Source organism: Oryctolagus cuniculus, chromosome Y (assembly GCF_051225735.1).
Source record: "Oryctolagus cuniculus isolate XC-2025 breed Fujian yellow rabbit chromosome Y, ASM5122573v1, whole genome shotgun sequence".
NCBI classification, from domain to species: domain Eukaryota; kingdom Metazoa; phylum Chordata; class Mammalia; order Lagomorpha; family Leporidae; genus Oryctolagus; species Oryctolagus cuniculus.
In genome coordinates this window covers 9,561,481-9,587,645 of record NC_142889.1, presented here as the reverse complement: position 1 = coordinate 9,587,645, position 26,165 = coordinate 9,561,481, and the positions used below count along the sequence as shown (strand labels likewise).

The 26,165-nt window shown below is 39.8% G+C and overlaps 1 long non-coding RNA gene across 1 annotated transcript in view; it reads right to left on the bottom strand.

Annotated features, from left to right (window-relative positions):
• The window catches only part of LOC149119205 (uncharacterized), a 33,978-nt gene extending 8,660 nt beyond the window's left edge, over window positions 1-25,318 (bottom strand). The window contains exon 1 of the long non-coding RNA XR_016228619.1: window positions 25,178-25,318. This is a non-coding gene — a long non-coding RNA (uncharacterized LOC149119205). The remainder of the gene's footprint in view (window positions 1-25,177) is intronic.
• Window positions 25,319-26,165: the final 847 nt, after the last annotated feature.

Here is a 26,165-nt window from a genome sequence, read left to right as displayed (position 1 = left end):
GACAGAGAGTAAACTAAGTAATCCTCCCACTCAGTCAGATTGTAGGTGCACATGTTTGACTTGAAATATTTTTAGCTTTTTTAAGTAACTACAATTGCTGAGGATAAGAAATGTTTCCTTCCTACTTGTCAGGGATGTGGTAATCAGAGGAAGATAAAGTTTAGATTTCTAATTCACCATAGGATGGAGAAAGTAGCCACGGATCAATGCCATGAGAATTTACAGCAACTCTAAATGGTAACTACGGTTAAAAATAAAGTTGACTTTGGTCCAAGCAATGATTTTTATACTGAAAAATTGTTTTCACGTAATCCAAATCTCTGACATAAATATCCCTTCACCCCATATTTTAGCAGTCAGATGATCATCAGCACGCCAGTGTTGGTTAGATGTAAGCCAGTCTACACTGTGTCTTAACTACTCAGGGAATTCAGGAAGAGAGTGCGTTATCCAGAGTAGAACAAAAAGATCATGAGATGTGTGTTTTCCCAGGGTCCAACTGTACTATTTTGAACCTATTTTCACCAGTCCAAGCCTGCCTTTCCAAAAAAGAAACAGAATATATGCCCATCGTCACAGACATGCAATTCTTGAAATGCCAACTTTTGTATAGCTTTATGGTTACTGATGATGCCTCTTCCCAATCAACTCTATTATAAAACATTTTTTCTGATTATCAGCATCTATGCACATATGACTTCTGTTCTGAGATTTCTAGCAATTATGAATCAAATTCTGAGAATCACTGCAACCCATACAGATATTACCATTATTCACAGGTAGACCAACCTTCTGTGCCAAATTTGGCAGGCCTCAAATGGCCCATTGTCTACTTCTTTTTTTTTTTAAACAGGCAGAGTGGACAGTGAGAGAGAGAGACAGAGGGAAAGGTCTTCCTTTTGCCGTTGATTCACCCTCCAATGGCCACCGTGGCCAGCGCACTGTGGCCAGCACACTGTGCTGATCCGAAGCCAGGAGCCAGGTGCTTCTTCCTGGTCTCCCATGCGGGAGCAAGGCCCAAGTACTTGGGCCATCCTCCACTGCACTCCCTGGCCATAGCAGAGAGCTGGCCTGGAAGAGGGGCAACCAGGACAGAATCTGGTGCCGCGACCGGGACTAGAACCCGGTGTGCCGGTGCCGCAAGGCGGAGGATTAGCCTACTGAGCCGCAGTGCCGGCCATACGGTCGTATTTTAAATATAGTAATACAAAGAAAACACCATAGAATTTTGAACAATGAATCTTTTTTTTCGGTTTACATTGTAACCCAAATTATTGGAACCAACATGAATTCTTTATACGCAAATAAAATGTGGTAACTAAATTAATTTAACAGTCATTTACTGAACATTTTATACTTATTGGATTCTTCATAAATCACTGTAAACACCATCTTAAATGATATAAGACCTTGTTTCTAAATAATTTTGAGGTGGTGGTGGTGCATTGGCACAGTGGGTAAAGCATTGCCTTGCAGCAGCAGCATCCTATATTGGCACTGGTTTGAGTCCTGGCTGGCCTCCTTCTGATCCATCTCTATGCTAAGGCCTGGGAAAGCAATGGGCTATGGGCCAAGTGCTTGGGCCCCTGTACCCACATGGGAGACCTGAACGAAGCTCCTGGCTCCTGACTTTAGCTCAGCTCCTGCTCCCTTGGCCACTGAGGCCGTGTGGGGCGTAAATAAGCAGATGAAAGGCTCTGTGTGTGTGTGTGTGTGTGTGTGTGCGCGTGCGAGTGTGTGTGTTTGTGAGTGTGTCTGTGCCTCTCTCTTTAAATGTCTGTCAAAATAAAAAGTCCTCAGAGCTTACACTGTCATAAAGATCACAGCTATGAATTCACTGCTCAATGAAGTGTTAGAAAACGTTCTCTGAAACAAAGTTTTATATTTCCATAGGAACCTCTAATAAAAGAAAATGTGAGGTAGGCTATTTATCAGGAAGCATGTGTTTTTGGTAATGAAAGTCTGCTACATAGAGGAGTGAAGTTTTTAGAAGAAAAGGCATATCATATATATATATATATATATATATATATATATATATATATATATATACACACACATACATAAGAGAGGAAGATCACTGCAGTCTCTACAAATGAAAGAATAGTGCTATTTGAGACACTAATGGATGGTTTCTTTGAAGTTGAGGAAAACTGGAGATCAGTATCAAGCTGAAAAGTTATCTGAACAGGACAAATATCAGGATGTGTAACAAATAAAAAAAGGCATATTGCTGATTTAAGTATACGGTTTTGAGGAAGCAATGAGTCCTTAGCGTAAGCCTAAGGGTTCTAGTTTATGAAGCCAGGTCAATGGGAACTCATTAGTGAATAAAGATGAAAGAATTTGAGCTGAGTTCAAAAATCTAATTTTAATATCCTTAAATTCAAGAAGGCATCAAAGAGTTTATGGGAAAATGAAATTAAAGAATAGCTTGTTTTTATGCATGGATTTTCATCTTCATTTCTTCAAAATACACACTTCAACAAACTGCTGAAGAACCCCCACACATCAAATTAAAATGAAGACTATGGTAGAGACCTGGTTTGGATACATGCCTTTGGAACTCTTTGGAGCAGAGAGTTGAATATAGGAGCAAATGAGTGAAAATGAATAGGATTTTCATACCAAACTTCAGGAAATCCCACAGGTAATGTTTTGGAAGAAGAACCATATATTGATAAAGAGACCCAGAAGGATGAAGCAAAGGCAAAGGATGGATTCAACAAGCTATGGGAAAAAAGCTTCATAAAGAAGCAAGTATATAAGAGTGACATAAGTTACTGAGAATTCCTGTAAAATGGAAATGACAAATTCCAGTGTATCCTATGAGTTCCCAAGTGGATATGACAACTATTCAGGTGAAAAGCTGAACATATTTCAGAAGGAATCGGGTTTATGGTATCTCAGTATGACACAGTGAACAATGAGAAGAGTCACGTCTTAAGATAGTGGATTTTAAAGAGGAGCAAGAAATAAACATGTGTGTGGTAAGAATACGTTAAGTAAAAATTATATATTCATTTGCTTATTTTGATTGTGGTCGGAATCTATTTTAATATTGCAAAGCTCCACCTCAGAAACACTCCTAGTTTAACTCAGAAAACAGAAATTTAGAAAGAGCATTATTGCAGTCCTCAGAAACAATAAGGCGAGTTTGGACATGAGCAGACTCTTAGCTATAAAATGTTAAACATCAATGCAGTTTATTAAATCACAACTGAGAAATAAAATTCTACATATTTATGAATCAGATTGATTTTATGATGTATGTGATAACTGCTGAATAATTACATCAAGCCTGAACCCACTGAGGATGAAACCAGCTAGTATAAAATAAAATCCGATGAAAGATAGTCCACACATGGAGAGACGCAAAGTCATCAGTTCCTTACATGATGTAGATGCTGCCAGGCCATGGTAAGACTTCAGCTACAAAGCTGAATATATTGCAAAGTATAGTGCGACTTAGTAAAACAGCATAGAGTGACAAGTGGCTCACAGAAACAAACAAAATGAATTCTACCCTACAAAACTGTCCTCATGGGCTCCCTCGGGCACTCACAATGAATCTTACTCAAGAAAACATGTCTTTGAAGTAAAGGACTATGGGAAGGGAATTCCAAAGAAAGTGGAAAAAGCTGAAGTCCTGACTCAACCTTTCTCTATTCCTCTTATGAAAAAGACTTAAAAACACTTGGCAAGGTAAAACAGAATCTAAAGCTTCTATGAAACAGGTGAAATCCTATTGTATCTTGGAAAACACAATAGAAAACCAGTGGGGAGGACCAGACAGAGAGGCTGGGTTCAGAGCTTTACTCAGGTATAGGGTAGAATCAATGGGAAGGCCTGGCCCACAAAACCAGGGACACGGTATCAGCCCTCTAGTGAAAATTATTCAGAAAACAGTGAATCTTCTTCCTTAAACCTATGCACCAAGTCACTGCAACAAAATAGCACACAGCACCAGTATCTCACCAGAGAGGAAAGTGAACAAAGAAGGACATGAGCAAAGAAGGACATGATGCAAAAAGCAATACCTCCACCTTGGGTGCAATGGCCTGGAAGGGGAGCCCTCTTGGAGTGTAAAGTTACAAGAACATAAAAGTTGTGGACTCTGATGCAAACCACAGAAAGAAGAAATAATAACAAAATATGTTTAGTTTGGAGTGGATCAATGCAGGTTCCAAATCCAGAAATAAGATAGGGAAAGGGACACCAACTCTAGTCACAGCGGCGATTTACCTCCATCTCTCTTTTGCTCTGTTTTTCACGTGACAATGATAGACACGCAATAAACTAAGCAAAAATACTCATGAAACAAAGCAAAGGACAAAAATAAAACATGAGCACAACATCAGACTGGCATTTAAAATAATTTCCATTAATACGTTAAAGTCTGCTTGACAACAGATGGATTATCTGGATGAGACCCTAAAGATTTCAGCAGACATAAAGGAGAAAAAAATCAAACAGAAAAAAATAAGTGTGTGAAAAACACATCAACAAAGGTGAAGAATGTGCTTGACAGACTAATCAGTAGACTTGATACCACTGAGTTAAACATCAGTGAACCTGAAGCTAGTAGGCCAGAATGCAATTACAGAAAGTGAAGCATAAAAATACATTTTGAGAAAACATTAACAAAACTAGCGTCTCCAAAAACCCACTACATACAAAATTAAATGGAGAAAAATTAATGTATTTGAAATACAGAAAACAAAGATAAAGGGAAAGGAGAAATATATGTGGAAATAACTTCCTCCAATCATTTATAAAGAAAATCCTAACAATAAACAAACATTAATAAAGGCACAAATGAGTGCACCAATATGGGCAGTTACTAGATTGATATTCAAAGTCAATTACATCTTTACCATCAGTGAAGACACTAAGCTACAGCTTCCATGTGTATGACAAAATTCAATACCATCAAATGCCAATTCTCCTCAAACTGAACTAAGTTAGGCATCCAACAAAACTCCAATTAAAATTATGCAAGTGTGTTAGTGACTGTGTGCATGTGTGTACACGCGCGTGCGCGCTGACAGGAAAAGACATATGTGACACCTGAAAATGTAAATTTCCTAAGAATACAGGAAGAGCAATTGTGTTTTCATGGCTTCTTAAATATTACCAGATTTATCACCTTTTAGACATTTATGAAAGGTTTCACAGTAATATTTGGATTCATTCAGGATGCAAAAATTCCTTATATGAGTAATTTATAAGCAGAAATGTGAAGCTCACAATTCTAAACACTGGGACATCCAAGATAAAGACACCAGCTTATTCTGCCTTCTGGCAGCTCATCCTCCCTCTCATAGGAGATTTTATGGGTCCGACTACTCCCTTGCCACTCCTACCAAGACTTTCTGCTAAGGACACTAATCCTATTCATAACATGAGAGCCTCAGCACATAATCAACCCAGAAAGAAACAGCCTTCCGATACTGCCGCATCAGATATTAAGTTCCAACCTAATATTGCAGGCATACCTGCATGCTCACTACAGCTCAAGAATAAAATGAAATCTAAAGAACTATCTGGTCTGAACCTAGTACTAGTATGTAGTCAGACTCTGGTTTACAGGGCTGATCAGAAAGAAACCTTGATATGTTTCACTACATAAGAACAAAGCTCTCAACTCTATCAAGGTTACCCTCTGAATCTGAAGTATTACTTTTCAAAGGTTAATTTATTTATTTGAAAGGCAGAGTTACAAAGAAGCAGAGGTGGAGGGGGAGAAGAGGATCGGGGAGAGAGAGACTGACTCTTCTATCTGATGGTTCATGCCCACATGGCCACAACGGTCATAGCTGGGCTTATCCAAAGCCAAGAGATTCTTCCTAGTCTCCTATTGTGGGTGCAGAGGCCCACGGACTTGGGACATCTTGCAGTGCTTTCCTGGGTTCATTAGCAGGACGCTGGATTGAAGTGGAGCAGCGAGTACTTGAGGTGGCACCCATATGGGATGCTGGCTACTGCAGGGGGTGACTTTACCCACTATGCCACAGCACCAGCTCATGATTTGCAAAAGTATTTACAAAACTCAATTTGTGCTCATACCTGAACACTCAGGGTATTTTCTACTGTTTTCCCAGACCACAACAGAGAGCTGGATCAAAAGAGGATCAGCTGCGACATGAACTGGTGCCCATATGGGATGCAGGCAACACAGGTGGAGGCTTACTCTAAGCCACAGCACAGGCCCAAGCCCACACAAAAATTGGGATTATGTGAGGCATGAGTTTGTCTCTATTGGTTATGATTAACAATGTTCCGTGTTACGGAGAAGACCTGAATATTTGAACACCATCCAATATCCATGTTCTCTCAAGATTTTTGCAAATAAGAGAGAGCAAATATACCGTGAATTCCAAAACTATACTTCTAGAACTAGGTTACATTCCTTCAAGCTCAAGTGAATTATTCTATTTAGCCCTCCATAGCCTGGTCATTATAAATGATGCGATAATATATTGACCTAGAAAAAGTATTCCTCAACGCAGAATAACACATTTCAAGCAAAATATAGTTTCCATGCTAACAACTATGAGAACGCCAGGGAAATATTAACATAAGATATTTCCCTGAAATTACCACAGACAGATTACTAAATCATTCCTTGCAGACTCTTGACTGAAATGAAACCTAAACTCTAATAAATTTCAGAAAAAAAGTTGAACACTTGGGAAGAAAAGTGAGTAACTGATATAATTAAGGGCAATCCTAAAAGACAGAATTTGGAAAAGACACACAGTAAAACAGAAGAAAGGATTTTTATAGCCGGAATGGGGCTCCACACAATTTCATAGCCCATCTCCACACACCGGGAAACTTTCCACGATCATTACTGGCTGCTGCCTGGAACAGAGGGGCACCTCATGCTGCAAGGGAAAAGAGAGTTCCCAGTTAAACAAAGCCAAGTGGGAAATGCAGCAAGGCATATTAAAACAAGAGTCCTCTCTAATGACTGAGTAGTTAGGGTGGATAACTAATGTAACAATGTCACTGAGAAGAGTAATAGCAATGAGATCTGAGGCTGTGCAAACTCTTAACGTGGATTTATTTTGGTTTTGTTTGGTTTCTATTTAGATGTCTGATGATTCTGAGAGATCACATCACACAAACTGTGGGTCTAATCAAAGGCTGAGATCACTTCCTACTGCTGAGATAAGTCACTGAAAAATACAGTATGGTAATATTTCTGATCTGTGGTTTATCAGCTTAATTCTTCAAAATTTCCCAAGTTTTCCAAGAGAAAATGTTTGTTCTTCTTGGTTTCTGGCCCAGTTATTTTTTTTTCTTCCTTATTTCCATTTCTAGGGGAGAGTCTACTATGATCCAAATGAAAACAGCCCTTCCTTATGCTCACCTGTAAAACTTTGGAAACTTCTGCATATCCTCCCAACTATTAATACTTACAATCTGAATGAAATGTATGTGATGATCCAATTTGCATCTCATGTGCGGGACAGCATTACTATGTTCTTTAATCTTTTTAATGCATGTGTGGCAAGGGGGACAGTTTTTCCACTACCAACAGAAAATCAAGTGAAACTGTTTCTATACTATGACTCTTCCTCATACTCCCTGTAGTTTATCTACATCAAGTCTATGAATCTTTTCCTCTGGTGACCCAAAGGAGCTTTTAACCTAGTGGCCACAACTCAGGCTTAGATTGTTCGCTATCTCCTTCTGCAACAGGAATAATAATGAAAAATGAAATGGTCAATGGAAATTTTAGTAAAAGCAGGTGCATATAACAGCAATTTTGTTACTGAATTAAAGTCTTTCTAGAGCTTTCCCATTTGGATATTTTAGCATCTTGCTGCACACTAGGTTTTCCTCGAATTAGGTACAATTTGAAGAAACTGCCATGCATTACAGATGCTTCTTTAAGAAAGTTACACTACAGGCAGTTCCATTTTCCTAACGCTTTTACTCTTAATTGAGAGTGCTATAGCTTTCATCTCAGAAGCATCTAGTACTCAAATATATAATGATAAAAAGTACATAATATGCAAAGCCAGGCTTACTGTACCTCTGGCATGCCACGCTGTGACTGGAAAAGATAACAAATGGCAGAGATAATGAAAAATGAGATTTCAACAGAATCTTTTATGTTGTTAAAAGCAGCTAGTTATCACCATTCATTATGAAAGTATAGGATAGGATATCTTCATCCTGATTTCTAGTTTAACTGTCTCCTAATTCACATTTCAACATTTTTTACCTCGAAAAAAATTTTAAGGTATACAACCTTTCTGCATTCCATATATACAATTTCAGGAAACACTGATTTTAAACATCTATTGTTTAAACATCTCCTATTGTTCACTTTCTTCTTTAAATATTTCTTTATACTAGAAAGTCAGGTCCAGCAAGAGAGGGAAAGGGACAGGTGGAAAAAGAAAGGGAGAGAGAGAAATGGAGACGAAAATGTTTCATTCACTGATAAACTCTCCAGATGGCTGCAATGGCCGAGGGGGCCAAACCAAAGCCAGGAGGCTGAAGCTTCTTCCTGGTGCCCCAAAAGGGGAACAGGAGCTCAAACACTTGGGCCATTTGCCTCTTCTTTTCCAAGGACATTATCAGGGAACTGGATTGAAAATGAAGCAGCTTGGACATACCTGGAACCCATGTGGAATGCCTGAATTCCAAGGAATGCCTTACCTGGCATGCCCCACTAACGGCCCCTACTCTTCACTCAGCTTTTAAAAAATACTTAATCATGTATTTATTAATGTATTTGAAAGGCAGAACGACAGAATCCACTGGTTTACTCCCTCAAATATGCTACAGCAGCCAAGCCTGAGCCAGGCTACATTTAGGAGCTAGGATCTACATCGTATTCTGCCACGTTTTTGGCAGAAGCCCAGGAAGTCAGACGATCTTCTGATGCCATCGGTGGCACATCAGTAGGAAGCTGGATCAGAAACAAGGCAGCAGGGACTTGATCTGGCCCCCTCTGATATGGGATGATGTCATGGCAAACAGTGGCTTAATACAGTGCCCACAAGGCTGTTCTGGCCCCTCGGGCGTTTTCTTGTGTCACAGATGCCTTTTGGCTTAAACTTGTTGTCTGTAATACGTGCTATTAGTAATATTTTAATGGAATATTGTCACTTTAAAAATGATTTCATATGCAGTATACAGTCAAACCAAAGACAAGAAGAGGGAATTAGAAATCTAAAAAATATTGTTGTGAAGCTACAGGATACTATTAAAATACCCCACAATCGGGTTCTAGGAGTTCCTGAAGGCATGGAGAGAGAGAAAGGGTTACAAGGCATTTTTAGTGAGATACTAGCAGAAAACGTCCCGGGTTTGGAGAAGGACAGAGACATCCAAGTACAGGAAACACACAGAACTCCCAATAAACAAGACCAGAAGAGATCCTCACCAGGACACGTTGTAATCAAACTCTCCAGGTGAAATGGGAAGAAAAGATTCTAAAATGTGCAAGAGAGAAGTGTCAGATTACTCTCAGAGGATCTCCAATTAGACTCACAGCAGATGTCTCATCAGAACCCTTTCAGAAACAGCAGACTTCATCAGAAACATCAGAACCCCTACAGGCTAGCAGGGAATGCCGAGATATAGCCCACATACTGAGAAAAATAAAACCGCCTTACCAGAATATTATATCCTGCAAAGCTCTCATGTGCGAAAGAAGGTGAAATAAAGAAATATCATAGCAAACAGAAATAGCAAGAATTTGTCACGATTCGTCCAACCCTACAGAAGATGCTTACAGGTGTGTTACACACAGAAACACAGAAACCCAGTCATCAATACGAAGGTAAAGGAAGAATCTCTCAATAATAGACCACAGGAGGGCCAAAGCATAGATTAGAAATATCTTTGGAAAAATGGCAGGGCAAAGTCACTACTTATCAATAGTCACATTGAATAGTTCATGCCTCAACTCTCCAATTAAAAGGCACAAATGGCTGAGTGGGTTAAAAAACAAAACCCATCTATTTGCTCCTTACAAGAAACCCATCTCTCCGACAAAGGTGCATGCAGACTGAAAGTGAAAGGTGGGGAAAAAGATATTCCCTGCTAACAGAAACCAAAAGAGAACTGGCGTAGCCATCTTCATATCAGAAAAAAATAGGCTTTAAAACAAACTCTGTCAAGAGAGACAAAGGGGGCACTATATCATGATTAATGGATCAATTCTCAGGAAGATGTAACTATTATAAATGTATATGCACATAATTGCAAGGCACTTGGATATTTAAAAGATATGTTAAGGGACTTAAAGGGAGACTTAGATTCCAATACAATAGTATTGGGGGACTTCATACTCCACTTTCAGCAATGGACAGATCACCCAGACAGAAAATCAACAAGGAAACAGCAGATTTAATCGACCCTACAGACCAAATGGATCCAACAGATATCTACAGAACTTTTCATCCCACACTTGAAGAGCACACATTCTTCTCAGCAGTGCATGGAACTTTCTCTAGGACTGACCACATAGTAGGCCATAAAGCAAGTCTCAGCAAATTCAAAAGAATCAAAATCACACCATGCATCTTCTCAGACCACCACAGAATGAGCTGGAAATTAGCAACTCAGGAATCCCTAGAGCATATGCAAACACATGGAGACTAAACAACATGTTTCTTAGTTAAGAGTGGGCCACAGAAGAAATCAAAAGAGAAACCAAAACTTTCTGGGAGCAAATGAAGGTAACAACCCAACATATCAGAACTTATGGGATACAGCAAATGCAGTGTTGAGAGGAAAGTTGACAGCACTAGTGCCTACATCAAGAAATTGGAAAGACACCAAAGAAATGAGCTATCAGTGCATCTCAAGGATCTAGAAAAAATACAGCAAACCAAACCCAAAGCTAGTACAAGAGAAATAATTAAAAGTAGAGAAGAAATCAACAGAATTGAATCTAAAAAAATTAGCAAAGCTCAGCAAAACAAACAGCTGTTTTTTTTTTTTTTTTTGACAGACAGTAAGAGAGAGAGGGAAAGAAAGGTTTTCTTCTGTTAGTTTACTCCCCAAATGGCAGCTATAGCCAGTGCTGTGCCAATCCGAAGCCAGGAGCCAGGTACTTCTTCCTGGTCTCCCATGCAATGCAGGTGCCCGAGCATTTGTGCCATCCTCCACTGCCTCCCCGGGCAAAAGCAGAGAGCTGGACTGGAAGAGGAGCAACCAGGACTAGAACCTGGTGCCCCTATGTGATGCCGGCACCACAGGCAGAGGATTAACAAAGTAAGCCACGGCACTGGCCCCCGAGAAATGGCTTTTTGAAAAAATAAACAAAATTGATACACCAGCAGCCCAAATAACTAAAAAAAGAAGAGAGAAGAGTCAAATCAATATAATCAGAGGTGAAAAGGAAATGTTAACAACAGACACCACAGAAATAAAAGAGAATCATCAGAAATTACTACAGGACTTGTATGCCAGCAAATTGGGAAATCTATCAGAAATGGATTGATTCCTGGTCACCTGCATCCTACCTAAATTGAACCATGAAGACACAGAAAACCTAAACAGACCCATAACTGAGACAGAAATTGAATCAGTAATAAAGCCCCTCCCAACAAAGAAAAAAGCCCAGGACCGGATGGATTCATTGCTGAATTTTATCAGACATTTACAGAAGAACTACTCCAATTCTTCTCAAACTATTCAGAACAACTGAAGGAGAGAGAGTCCTCACAAATTCCTTCTGTGAAGCCAGCATCATCTTGATTCCTAAACCTGAAAAAGATGCAGCAGAGAAAGAGAATTACAGACCAGTTTCCCTGATGAATATAGACACAAGAATCCTCAATAAAATTCTGGCCAATAGAATGCAACAACACATCAGAAAGATCACCCACTCAGACCAAGTGGGATTTATGCCTCGTAGGCAGGATGGTTCACCATTCGCAAAACAATCAATGTGATACACCACCTAAACAAACTGCAGAATAAAAACCATATGAATATCTCAATAGAGGCAGAGTAAGCATTTGATAAATGACAACACCCTTTCATGATGAAAACTTCAAGCAAATTGGGGATAGAAGGAACATTCCTCAACACAATCAAGGCAGTTTATCAAAAAACCCACGGAGAGCATCTATTGAATGGGGAAACGTTGGAAGCATTTCCTGTGAGAACCGGTACCAGGCAGGAATGCCTTCTCCCCACTGCTATTCAATATACTACTGGAAGTTTTAGCCAGAGCCATTAGGCTAGAAAAGGAAATCAGAGATACAAATATGGAAGGAAGAAGATGAACTACCCCTCTTTGCAGATGATATGCTTCTTTATTTAGGGGATGCTGAGGACTCTACTCAGAGACCGCTGGAACTCAGAGAAGAGTTTTGAAATGTAGCAGAATTAAAATCAATGCACAAAAAATCAACAACCTTCGTATACACATTCAATGCCACGGCTGAGAAAGAACTTCGAGATCAATTCCATTCACAACATCTACAAGAACAATCAAACACCTTAGAATAAACTTAACCAAGGCTGCCAAGGATCTCTAGGATGAGAATTACAAAATCTTAAAGAAAGAAATAGAAGAGGATATCGAAAAAATGGAAAAATCTTCCATGCTCATGGGTTGGAAGAATCAATATCATCAAAATGTCCTTTCTCCCACATGCAATTTGTAGATTCAATGCGATACCAATCAAAATACCAAAGACATTCTTCTCAGATCTCGGAAAAATGATGTGGAAATTCATATGGAGGCACAGGAGACCTCAAATAGCAAAAGCAATACTGTACAACAAAAACAGAGCCGGAGACATCACAATACCAGATTTCAGGACATACTACAGGGCAGTTATAATCAAAACAGCATGGTACTGCTACAGAAACAGATGGACAGGCCATGGACAGAATAGAAATACCAGAAATCAACCCAAACATCTACCGCCGACTTATATTTGATCAAGGATCTAAAACCAATTCCTGGAACAAGGACAGTCTATTCAATAAATGGTGCTGGAAAACAAGAATCATGAAGCAAGACCTCTACCTTACACCTTACACAAAAATCCACTCAATATGGATGAAAGATCTAAGCCTATGATCCGACATCATCAAATTATTAGAGAACATCCAAGGTACCATGCAAGATGTAGGCATAGGCAAAGGCTTCCTGGAAAAGACCCCAGAGGCACAGGCAGTCAAAGCCAAAATTAACAATTGGGATTACATCAAATTGGCAAGTTTCCCTACTTGAAAAGGAAAAGTAAGGAAAGTGAAGAGGCAACCGACCCAATGGGAATAATATTTGCAAATTATGCAACTGATAAAAGATTAATAACCAGATTCTACAAAGAGATCAAGAAACTCTACAACAAGGAAACAAACACCCACCTAAGAGATGGAGCATTGACCTAAATAGCCAGTTTTCATCCAGGCCCAGCTGTTGCTGGGACATGAGGAATAAACTAGCAATGAAAAAATGTGTGTGCTTCTGTATGCACATTCACCTGCATTCTTCTCTGTTGGCCAGCCGTATAAACAAATGCAATGAAAGTTCAGAAAATGGCATACCTTAAAAATAAATAAACTATGGAAAAGCACTTAGAAGACTGAAACTAGCAAAGACATATAGCATCGTTCCAACTATAAAAAATCAGTATTGGGGAACTGTCAGTACCCTCAAATATGATCTAGTGAGTGATCAACCACAGTAAAACTTCCAACATGTTGTATGAAAGAATTTACAATTTGTTTTATGGTACTAAGCGTTACTCAACTAATATAAAGTATTATTGGTCACATTTATTTCCCTAAACATTAGAAAATTATGTGTCTCATGATTGTTTCTTACTGCTTGCTTGTTCGCTGCTGAATAAACCTAGAACACAGCATAGAAAAATTCAGTGGTATACATATATATGTGCTTTTTGAGAATAAAAAAAGTTGTTCTTATGAACATACTAGTTAAGTAAGATATAATCGCATTCTTTCTCATATCATGAAAAAGATGCCACTATGAATTTTGGAATATTTCCTAAAAAGCCTTCTTTTCTTTAAAGATTTATTTATTGAAAAGATAGGGAGGGAAAGAGAGAGAGAATGAGAGAGAGAGGGAAAGAGAGAGAGAATGAGAGAGAGAGAGAGAGAGAGAGAGAGAGAGAGAGGAGGGAAGTTTTTCATCTGCCAGTTCATGCCCCAAATAGCCATAACGCCCAAAGTTGAGCTGAACCAAAGCCAGGGGCCTCTTCTGGGTCTCTTACATGAGTTCAGATGCCCAAGGATTTGGGCCATCCTCCACTACTTTCCCACATGCAACAGCAGAGAGCTGGAATGGATGTGGGCAGCTGAGACTGCACCTGGACACATACGCGATGCCAAGGCTGCAGGTTGGGGCTTTCACCTGCTGCACTACACCGCTGGTCCCAAAATAGCCTTCTTTTACTTGTTGTCCAGATAAACAGGAGAAGACATTTTGAGACAACTAGTTCAATGTGGTTCTTGGTAGTGGAGGCTATGAATAAGAGCAACTTGCTGACGCTGAGCTAATGACAATTTTCATTTCTCACCAGTTATGGATTAGTGTCTTAAGTGTCCAGATTGCCAGAAGGCTCACATGCAGTGATATCAATACCTCTAGAAACTCCTGCAAATAACAGTCTCCCAAGCTACATCTTGCTCATCTTCCTCAACTTCTGTTTACTCTGCTCTTCCCTTTAAAATTACTGTCCCGACACAATGGGCAATCTCCGGGAGAACATATTTGGACTTATTTTCACTGTGCCTATTTCCACTGCTCTGCCCAACGTAATTACTCTGACTCAGCATTCAAAGGTCACTGCTGAAAGAAAAATGATAAGGGACACCTACCTTTTTTTTAAAAAATTATTACTAAGGCACCTAGCTTCATCATTCCCATCTCTTTCTGGATCCAAATGGCTGTGGAATCGGGCCTGTAACCTCTCTTCTTTATGATGCAGAAGCACATTTTGATCATGGTCGTAGTATCACCATGTGCAACGAGGTTCAGTCACTGTTTTCTTCTCTGCCATGGGATACCTGTCACTCGGACCTGGGAAGTCACCATGGCTTTCCCAGTCGGGAACCTGCCCGACAGATTTCATGAAAGCAAGTTCCTGACATTCAGCATGATGGTGCATGTCTGAGTCACTTTCCTGCCTGTGTACCACAGGGCCAAGGGGAGGGTCAGGGTGATTCAGGACATCTTTTCAATTTTGGCCTCCAGTTCCGGGCTACTTTACTGCATTAAATCTCCAAGTGATACATTATTATTGTAAAAGCAGATAGGAAACATGTGTGCTTTGTGCTGGGATGACTTGTGATTTCATAAAACAAACCCACACAATTTTTGCAGTCAGGTATTACAAGATGTCATGTGTTTCTGAACCCTGAATCTATTTCATTGAGATTTTCCCCAAGGAAGCTTTATACTTTTAATATGCTGAATGTAGCATGTGTTGATGGTGGTACAATATGTTTATTTATAATTTTCCTAAGGATAATTCTGTGAATTTCCTTTAATGTGGTCTTTATAATTGGCCCACCATATGGCATATTACAAATTTTCCTCAATGTGTGCCATAAGGTATTGAATTTATAGTTTAACTTGAAGGAAAACTAATCAATGTTCAATAGTGAATTTTCAAACTCACAGACAGATACACCTTTCCAATTACCCTTCTATCATCATCTTTTCTCAACATTACACATTTGTACCTTATTTTATATACAACATACATACGATTTATGGCTTTATGCTTATTTTTATATTGCATATACACACACATACAATGCATTTCTTATCATGTTTTTGCTTACCCATTTGTAGGATGTCTTGTATTCTGAAGGAACTGTTAGTTCCTATATTTGATAATGGAGTATCTTGGACTATCAAGATATGTGATCTCTATCTTCTCTGTCTCCTCCTTTATCTCTTGTATTCCCTCTTTAATTTATATTGCTAATTCAATGCCTGACTGCAGTGTGGCGAATGGGCTTCCTTCTGTTACATGCTTTTATACATGGGAAAGCTGCTGATTATTTTACCATCACAGATGGGACAAGCTTTCCATTTTGAGGCTACATGCTTTATCAAATTAAAACATTTCCTTCCATTACAAATATGTAGCAAGTTTAAAGAGATATGTTCAAAGCAGGACCAGGGACGTGGTCAGGAAGTTTAAATCACCACATACAATGTCAGCATCCCATAATGGAATACAGCTTGAGTCCCAGATCCCCTGCTTCTAATCCAGCTCCCTGCTCATATACCTGGGAAAGCAATGTAGTAGGGTCCAAGTACTTTTACCCCTGCTACCTATGTGAGAAATCTGGATAGAGTTTCTGGATCGATCCCGGCTCCTGCTTGGACCAGCCCTATCTACTGTGACCACTGGGGGAGTAAACCAGAGAACCTGTCCGTCTCCATCTCTGCTTTTGCAGTAAGTTAATATATAAATCTTTTTTCATTTTTATTTTTTTAACTTTTATTTAATGAATATAAATTTCCAAAGTACAGCTTATGGATTACAATGGCTTCCCACCCATAAAGTCCCTCCCACCCGCAACCCTCCCCTTTCCCACTCCCTCTCCCCTTCCATTCACATCAGGATTCACCCTCGATCCTCTTATATACAGAAGATCAGTTTAGCATACATTAAGTAAAGATTTCAACAGTTTGCTCCCACACAGAAACATAAAGTGAAAAATACTGTTTGAGTACTAGTTATAGCATTAAATCTCAATGCACAGCACACTAAGGACAGAGATCCTACATGAGGAGTAAGTGCACAGTGATTCCTCTTGTTGACTTAACAACTTGATACTCTTGTTTATGGCATCAGTAATCACCCTAGGCTCTTGTCATGAGCTGCCAAGGCTATGGAAGCCCCCTGAGTTCACCGACTCTGATCATATTTAGACAAGGCCATGGTCAAAGTAGATGTTCTCTCCTCCCTTCAGAGAAAGGTACCTCCTTCACATTTTATCAAGTTAAGTCTTAGCATTCATTGAAGTGATTATTTTCATTTTACCTTGTACTTTTAAAGGTTTATTTATAATGTTACACATTTATTGACAGTAAAACAATTGCTTATCATATGCTGTTCCAAGTGTTTTTTGACTATCTGTGGATTTGGGAATTTTGCATCTCTTTTATCTGAATTCACCTATTCTTGTCCCTTTGTAGTGCCATCTTTGTTTGGTGTTTAATTACCCATGTTTCCTAATTAGAGAGAAGTAGGAAATGGATGTCTAGATGAATGGATGGATGGGCATTTTGAGTGTAAAACAAGATAGGAGGAATTTATACTATGACAATGGAGGGAATGATGAAGGGAGAGACAATGGGCACAGGGATAAAATGGAGAAATAGAGAGACTAGCCAGCTAAACAAATGGGGACACTGAATGAATGTATAGACAAGACACCAAAGGGGAAAAAAAGACAAATAAAGAAGTGGGTAGTACAACTACATATTCTTTCATATTCTTTGTTATTCCATATCTTCTCTAATAAAACTTGCTGTAAATTTTGAACAATACAAACTGTGTTCCTCATAAAAGACCTAAGTAAACCTCATAATTTACAAATAGAGTTTCCAAAAAGTAGATGGGCCCCACCCAGGTCAGCAAGCTCAAAATACACTCAACATGTTTCAGGATTTTAAGATGGATCTAAATGAACCAAAAAAGTACGGAAACCATGATCAGTGGTCTTTATATGAAGATAATCTTGCCGATAAATTAGCATAATTTCTTCCCTATGTGAGGAAAATAAAAAATAAAAATAAAATATGCACCACTCTTCAGAGAAAATATTATATCTATATGTATTGTGAATATAATTGAGAATATCAATAACTCTTATAGAAAACAGTTTATTTCAATCAGTAAATTTTTTTTTTGCATTAGCTTTCCTTAACACTCATATATTGGCAATGGAAATTCAGACATTTGAGACCCCAAAGTATCTGTGTTCATGCAATCATGCCAAATCAGAATTGAAAACCTGGGGCCAGCACTGTGGTGAAGAGTGTACAGCCACCCCTTTCACCACTGGATCCCATACGGGCAGCGGTTCATGTCCCAGATTCTCCAGTTCCAATTCAGCTCCCGGATAATGGCCTGGGGAAAAGTAGTAGAAGTTGGCCCAAGTGCCTGTGACCCAACTACCCTCATGGGAGACTAGGAAGAAGCTACTGGCTGCTCCTGGTTTTGGCCTGGTACCAGCCACCGGCTGATGCATCTATCAGAGAAGTGAGACAGTGGATGGTAGATTCTCTCTTTCTCTCCCTCTCTCTATCTCTATGGCTCTAACTCAAACTTTCAAATCAATCAATCAATCAATCCTTTTGTTGCCTTCCTTCTCTACGAGACTGATACTCCCTCGCATGATGAGTAAAACATATAAGCTAGTGTTAATTTACTGTGGTTATTTTCATGTTAGGTGATGAGAAGTTTGTTCCATTTGCCCTAGGATTTAAATCACAAGCTGAGAAACTTTCATGAAGGACAGATATAAAATATTTCAGGCAAGACAGTGCACACGATCTCTGTTGTGACTATACATACATGTCTGCGTTGTACTGTGAAAGGAACTCTAAGCAAAATGTGAATAATTCTGCATGGATGTTTCCCAGTTTTCTCTAATTCATACTGAATAGCTATGTTCTAAAGCACAACACTTGATGTCATTAGATGAAAATCACAGGATTTAACATCCCTTACGGTATCACCTATCCTTACACAATGATTACTTGAGTTGCAATTAAAAACACTACTAATAGAAATGGGGTAATCGCAATCATCTGTACGAAGAATTTTGTAAATGACAAATGTGCATCCATGTCAGCCTTTATGTGTCAGGTACTAGACAGCACTTTCAACATGTTTGTGTAGGCAAGCTCCTATCCAATGTTTCAACAGTTTCGAACTGGAAAGATGGTGTCTTCTGGAACCAAACTAAACTGCCTCTCCTGTTCTAGTTCCAGTGCTTCTACCACATCTGTCTTGCCCTGGGCTAATTGTGGATCATATTACAGCACTCCTATTCTCCTCTCCTTATCCACTTGGTATTGTTCATCCCAATATCTTGTTTCTGATCCTGCCTAGACCATCTTCCCAGCCCCGCCCTCCTCTCTCTCACTCTATATATAGCAGTAGAAGACAGCCAGGACCTTGGGTCCCTGCACCCAAGGTGGGAGTCCTGGAAGAAGCTCCTGGCTCCTGGATCCAGGCTTCCTTTGGCCGTTGCAGCCAGCTGGGAGTGAAGCAGCAGATGCAAGACCTCTCACTACCACTTTTGCTGCTCTCCCTTCCTGATACATCCTTTCATTGCTTAGACAGTTGGCATAATTCTACGAATCCTTTAAAACCTGCCATCTGTTACATTCCGGAATTTTCCTTATAAAAATTCCCCTCTGCACAACACTTCTAGAAGTAAGCCATTATAGGTAGATTACCAAATTAACGCCTGAAAAGTAAAACCTTAGAATTAGTAAAAGGAAATGTAGGAAAACATCTTTATCTCCTTGTTAAGGAAACATCTGATATAAGATACAGAAACAATTGAATGCCTTGGAATAAATGTAACCAAGAATGTCAAATACTCCTACAATAAAATTACAAACTATTAAATAGAAGACATACACCAAAAAATGGAAAAATCGTCTCTGTTCATCGCGGATTAGAGGAGGTAATATCATCAAAGTTTTCAGAATACCCAAAGCAACTTAAGAGTCTTAGTGTGATCTCAATCAAAATACCAGTGGCATTCTTCTCAGACCTAGAAGAAAAAATGACTCTAAAATTAAAATGGAAACATAAGACCTCAGATAGCTAAAGCAATCTTATATACAAAAACAAAGCCAGATGCATCATAAAATCAGATTTCAAGGCTTCCACAGGGCACTTAAGATCAAAACAGACTGGTAATGGCATACAAGCAAAAAAACACAAAATAGATGTGTGGGCAGTGGGACAATCAATCAATCCACACATCTACAAACAACTTATTTTTTTAACTTTTTTTAATGAATATAAATTTCCAAAGTACATCTTATGGATTACAATGGCACAACTTATATTTTTATGATTTTATTTATTTATTTATTTGAGAGGTGGAGTTACACACAGAGAGAGTAAGAAGCAGTGAGAAAGGTCATTCTTCCACTGCTTCCCTGGTTAATGGCTACAATGGCTGTAGCTTAACTGATACAGACACAGATCAGTTGGGCTTTCTGCCACTGCCTTCCCAGGCCATAAGCAGACAGCTGGATCAGAAGAGGAGCAGCCACGACACAAATTGGTGCCAACATGGGATTCAGGCACCACAGCCAGAGGTCTAACCTATTATACCACAGCCCAGGCTTCACCAATTATCTTTTTTTTTTTTTTTTGACAGGCAGAGTGGACAGTGAGAGAGAGAGAGAGAGAGACAGAAACTGAAATCAGTCCCTAGATCAAGGACCATCTCTTCAACAAACGGTGCTAGGAAAATGTGATCTTCACATGCAGAAGTATGAAACAAGACCCCTACCTTACACCTTACACAAAAACCCACACAAATTGCACCAAGGTCCAGAATCTACGAACTGATACCACTGAATTAATAGAGAACAGTGGGGAAACTCTGAAAGACAAACATTGGCATAGGCAATGACTTCTTGGAAAATAACCCAAAAGCACAGCCAATCAAAGCCCAAATTCACAAATGGGATTGCAAAAAACGATGCATCTGGACTGCAAAAGAAATACTTAGCAAAGTGAAGCGGAAACCAACAGAATGGGAGAAAATATTTGCAACCACATAAATGATAAAGGATTACTATCCAGAATCTATTAAGACCTCAAGAAAGTCAACAACCACAAAACAAACAACCTAGTTATGAAATGGACAAAGGATTAAACAGGCATTTTTCTGAAGAGCAAATCCAAATGGCTATCAGACACTTGAAAAACTGACCAGGATCACTAGCCTTCAAGAAATACAAATCAAAACCACAAGGAGGTTTTGCCTAACACCAATGAGAACAGCTCTCATATATAAATCAACAAATAAGAAATGCTGGCAAAGACATGGGGGGGAAATTACCTTAATCCACTGTGAGTGGAAATGTAAACTGGTGCAGCAACTGTGAAGACAATATGGAGATACCGCAGAAGTATGAAAATAGGGACCGGCGCTGTGGCACAGTGGTTTAAAGTCCTGGCCTGAAGCACTGTCATCCTACATGGGCACCTGTTCTAGTCCTGGCTGCTCCTCTTCCAATCCAGCTCTCTGCTATGGCCTGGGAAAGCAGTAGAAGATGGCCCAAGTCCTCAGGCCCCTGCACCCAATTTAGGACACCTGGAAGTAGCTCCTGGCTTCCTTTGGCTGTTGCGGCCAACTGGAGAGTGAACCAGTGCATGGAAGTCCTCTCTCTCTCTCTCTCTCTCTCTCTTTCTCTCTCTTTCAAATAAATAAATCTTTAGAAAAAAAGAAGTATGAAAATAGATCAAATGATCCGATACCTGGGAATTTGCCCAAACAAAACAGCTTCAGCATATGAAGGAGTGATTGTACTCTAATGTTTATTGCAGCCCAATTCACAATACCAAAGACATACATTCAAGTCAAATGTTCATCAACTGAGGACAGGTAGAGAAATACTATGGAATACTACTCAATGATTAAAAAAAATGAAACCCTGTCTCTAGCGATTAAATGGATGCAAGTAGACCATTACACTTAGTGAAAAAAAAGCTAGATACACGAAGAACAAAAGTATGTTTTCCTTGATCTATGGTAACTAACAGAGTACCTAATATTAAAACACACACGATTGAAATCGACGTTTTGCTATTTGACGATCGTTTACAGCTTTAGTTTCTATTGTTGAAGAAAAGTGTTTTGTATCATTGTTTTTACTATTGTTTCCTACTCTTTTTGAATGCTTAATCTTAAGAGTCTGAAGTAATCTGAACACAGATCCTTTTAAAAACTAAGAATGAGAAAAGGTGATAGAGGAGGGAAAATGTTGGAAGTGTGGGAGCATGGGATTATGGGTTCAAGGGCGCAACGGGGGCAGGTTGGAAAATATCACTGTGTTCCTAAATATATGTATATGAAATTTGTATTTCATGGGAAATTTGTATTTCAAATTTAGACAAATTGAACTTAAACAACTTTAAACTAGGTTACTATAAAGACAATGGAAATGAAATTCTAAAACTAGAAAATGACTTGCAACACATTTATTGACAAGATATCGATGTCCAGAACACATAAAGGAGTATTAAGACTAGATAACCAATTAAAAGATAGAGACTGATGCAATACATGAGGAATGAGACTTCACACACTACTGTGTCCAAAAAACATATGTTTTAAGAATAAAGGCCAGTGCCGCAGCTCACTAGTCTAAGCCTCTGCCTGCGGCACCAGCATCCCATATGGGCGCCGGGTTCTAGTACCAGTTGCTCTTCTTCCAGTCCAGCTCTCTGCTGTGGCCCGGGAAGGCGGTGGAGGATGGCCCAAGTCCTTCAGCCCTGCACCCACATGGCAGACCAGGAGAAAGCACCTGGCTCCTGGCTTCTGACTGGCGCAGCACAAGGGCTGCAACACACCAGCTGTAGCGGCCATTTGGGGGTAAACTAACAGAAAAGGAAGACATTTCTCTCTCTCTCTCGCACGCTCTCTCTCTCTCTCTCTCTTTCACTGTCTAACTCTGCCTGTCCAAAAACACAAAAAGAATAAAGACACACAGAGGAGTCAGATTTGAGGCCATGTTATCAAAAGGGTGGTAAATTTCATTTATATCAGAGTAAATTAAGGTGACCTACAGGGGTGGGCGCCGAGGCGAGGTGAGTGAATCCTCCGCCTACAGCTCGGCATCCCATATGGTGCCGGTTCTAGTCCTGGCTGCCCCTCTTCCAATGCAGCTCTCTGCTATGGCCTGGGAAAGCAGTAGAAGATGGCCCAAGTGTTTGGGCTCCTGCACCCACATGGGACACCAGGAAGAGGCTCCCGGCTTCAGAACGCCACAGTTCCAGCCGTGTGGCCATCTGGGGAATGAACCAACAGAAGGAAAACCTTTCTCTGTCTCGCCCTCTCACTGTCTGTAACTCTACCTCTCAAATGAATTGATAAAAATCTTTAAAAAAATCAATAAAGTGATCTATTGTACAACATGGTGGCACTGTTTAACAACAGTGTATTCTACAGAAACTCGCTGGGAGATTACGTATCAAATTTTATTTTGATAAAACATGTGTATAATACACACCAAAATTAGCTTGATTTAGCCATTCTGCATTCTGGATGTATTTACTAGCTCCATCTTTAACCAACAAATATATTCAATATTTGCTGCTTTGAGACAAAGAATTACATATTTTAAATAATAAAAAGAATCAATTAGGTTAAAATAAAGGTGAAGAGGAAAAACCATTCTAACAGCAGCTCAAAGAAATGGATTGGTGACACTGATTTTCACAAATCATGCATTAGAAATTATAACGGTATAAGTATAAACATTATTGAAATTAGATAAAAATAAAGGAGAAAGTTCTCCAACCTAGAAAAATGCTTATATGTATGCACCTACACAGGGAAGAAATTGCATAAGGCAAAAGCTTACAGAATTACAAGTGAATTTACAGACACATTAATGACAAAAAGTGTAATTAAATAGCACTCCATAAATACAAAAGTAGTGGTGAGGAGTATTTAGCAATGTTTTATCATAGAGTGAAGCTACTTAAATTATATGGAAAGGATACATTAGACCACTCCAAGTATTGGTAATTCACAAGAATAATATACCTGGATATTATTCTCTATACTGACAACACTTCCTACTGAATTTAAATTTATTTACAACCTACAACCTGATTTTCCTCAGAACATTAAAAAAATCACAATGCACTGTCATGAGCAAGAATGGCACTACCAACACCTTCAAAGATAAACTTGAAAGAAGCCAAGACCCCTAAACACTTGAATCAGTGAACTACCTAAGCACAGCCTGAGACACACATGTGTGTAAAAAAGGGGGAAAACTCTTTCCAGTATAATAACAATAATTCCTAGCAACTTCTTCAAAATTTGCAAAATTACTCTTTGGTAGAAATGGCAATGTTTATTATAAAGTACAACCAAATGGAAAAAAAAAAAAACAGGAATGGGTCACCTCTGGGTGCAAAGGTGGACAGGAATAGGAAGTCATTTGAACTGACCCAAACTCACTGAGCTACCAGGGTGGTCAATCCATGGGTGCACCTATTCCTACTAGAAGTTAGCAGAAAACAATGACTTCACGAATTTTCCCTATCATCCTTTCTACTCAGGTTAATCCTACGAAATCAAACAATCATGCACAAAGCATGGAACTAATTCCAAAACGGATGGGCTCAGAGAAATCAAACAGCAGCATGACTCTGTTAAAGAAATGAAAGAAGATGGCTACGGGATGACACCCATCTGAATTTCTTGTGAAAATTTAATTTCCATTATCAGAAAGAAAAAGGAGGTTCTTTAAGGGCCCATCGGCTCTTTCCCTTAAGAATACCTGAGGAAACTCAGCAGTGTCCCTAAAAAAGGCTAACTGGCTTGGTGTCTCCTGCTGATCCTTTCTGACTCCACATTAGGTCCTGCGAAGTTTCAGGCCTCCTCCATGTAGAGGACCATAACTTGCAGCTAAAATAAAAGTTTTGTTTCCAACTTACTCTGTCTGTGGCTCTGTGTCAACAGGCAGAGAAAAAGGACTGGACCCTTAGGAAGGCTATTCTGCAGGGACTCGGGACAGGAAACTCAGGGGATTCCGATAACCACTACCAGGACAGGAGTGACTGACGGCCCCACAGACAGCAGGTTTTCTCTGCGTCAATCCCCGCTTGCAGTCCTGGTTTTCCTTAGTGACCACCGTGGCCTCGCTGTAGACACGGGCTGATGGTACAAAGCTGCTCATACTGAGCCAACGCCGCTGCTTGCAGGAAGGGGTTTGGGATGACTAGGGTCCTCGGTGTTGGCCCATTCTACACGCCATGGATGGGGCGGGATCCAGGTAGCTGCTGCCCCAGCACAAAACTAGGCTCTGAAACTTATGAAACTGAGCACGGGGAGCCCTGTGGCTCACGTTAGTCATTTCCAGTGTGTTGCCACCGGTTACTCACTCATCCCCATGAGAGGCCCAGCCTCGTGCACTCACCACTTTCCGGCTTCCAAGGGATCCCAAGCTTCTCCTTTGCTCCGCCCCGCGCAGAGGAAGGGCACCAGAAAGGAGAGTTTGAAGCGCTAAGCGCTGTTCAACGTCTATCAGCCAAACCCATGCGCAACTATGGCGTCTTCTCAAAGGGATCCCGCGGAGTCGGAGTACCTATTGGTGCAACTAGCGTGCCTGCTGATTGGACAGTTTGCACGCCCATTGTGTGCGTATGCCATAGCGAGTGACTCAGCCAATCAAAGCCCTCTCCGTCACAGTGGGGTCACGTGGAGTTGTGCCGGGTGACTGGGGAAGTGAATGTCGAGGTTTGAGGTCTGATTTGAAGCGGCTGCTTTCTGTTTTGTCCCACACCTCTCAAAAGATGGAGGGTGCTCACTTTTCTGTTCGTCCCACTTCGTGCTTCCCTCTTTACCTCATGTGTCTGAGTTCCCGCTAGCAAGTTATGATCTGCAGTTTGCAGTAACCTGCTGAAGGTGCCTTAACAGTCCACTGAACATTCAGTGGCCTTTGGACCATTTTTAGTATTGCTTTCTGCATATGCTCGATCTATTTTTCTGTTAGGTCTTCCTAGTCTTTTCTTAACGTACCGTTTTCACTGATAGATGTTTACATATATTACATAGATTAGACCTTTTTTGGTTCATTCTTTAGATATGTAGTTCCTATTCTGTGTTTTGTCGTTTAGTTTTATTTTCCTATTGTGTTTGTTGCTACATAGTAATTCTGTGAATTTCAGTTATTGATATTGCATCCAGTAAATTGATTTAGCTGGGTTTGGATTATGTGGAGTTACCTTTCATCCGAAAGTGTGACTCTCAAATATTGTTCCTTAAATGTCAGTCCTTAAAGCGTGTTTCCAAGAGTGCACCACTTCAGTGCAATGTCGGAGGCAGCTAGTGAAAAGAGGAGAGCTTGTCTGAGTCCATTCCCAGGGAAAAAGCTTCCAATGATTCTGTATTACTTGGTTGATGTA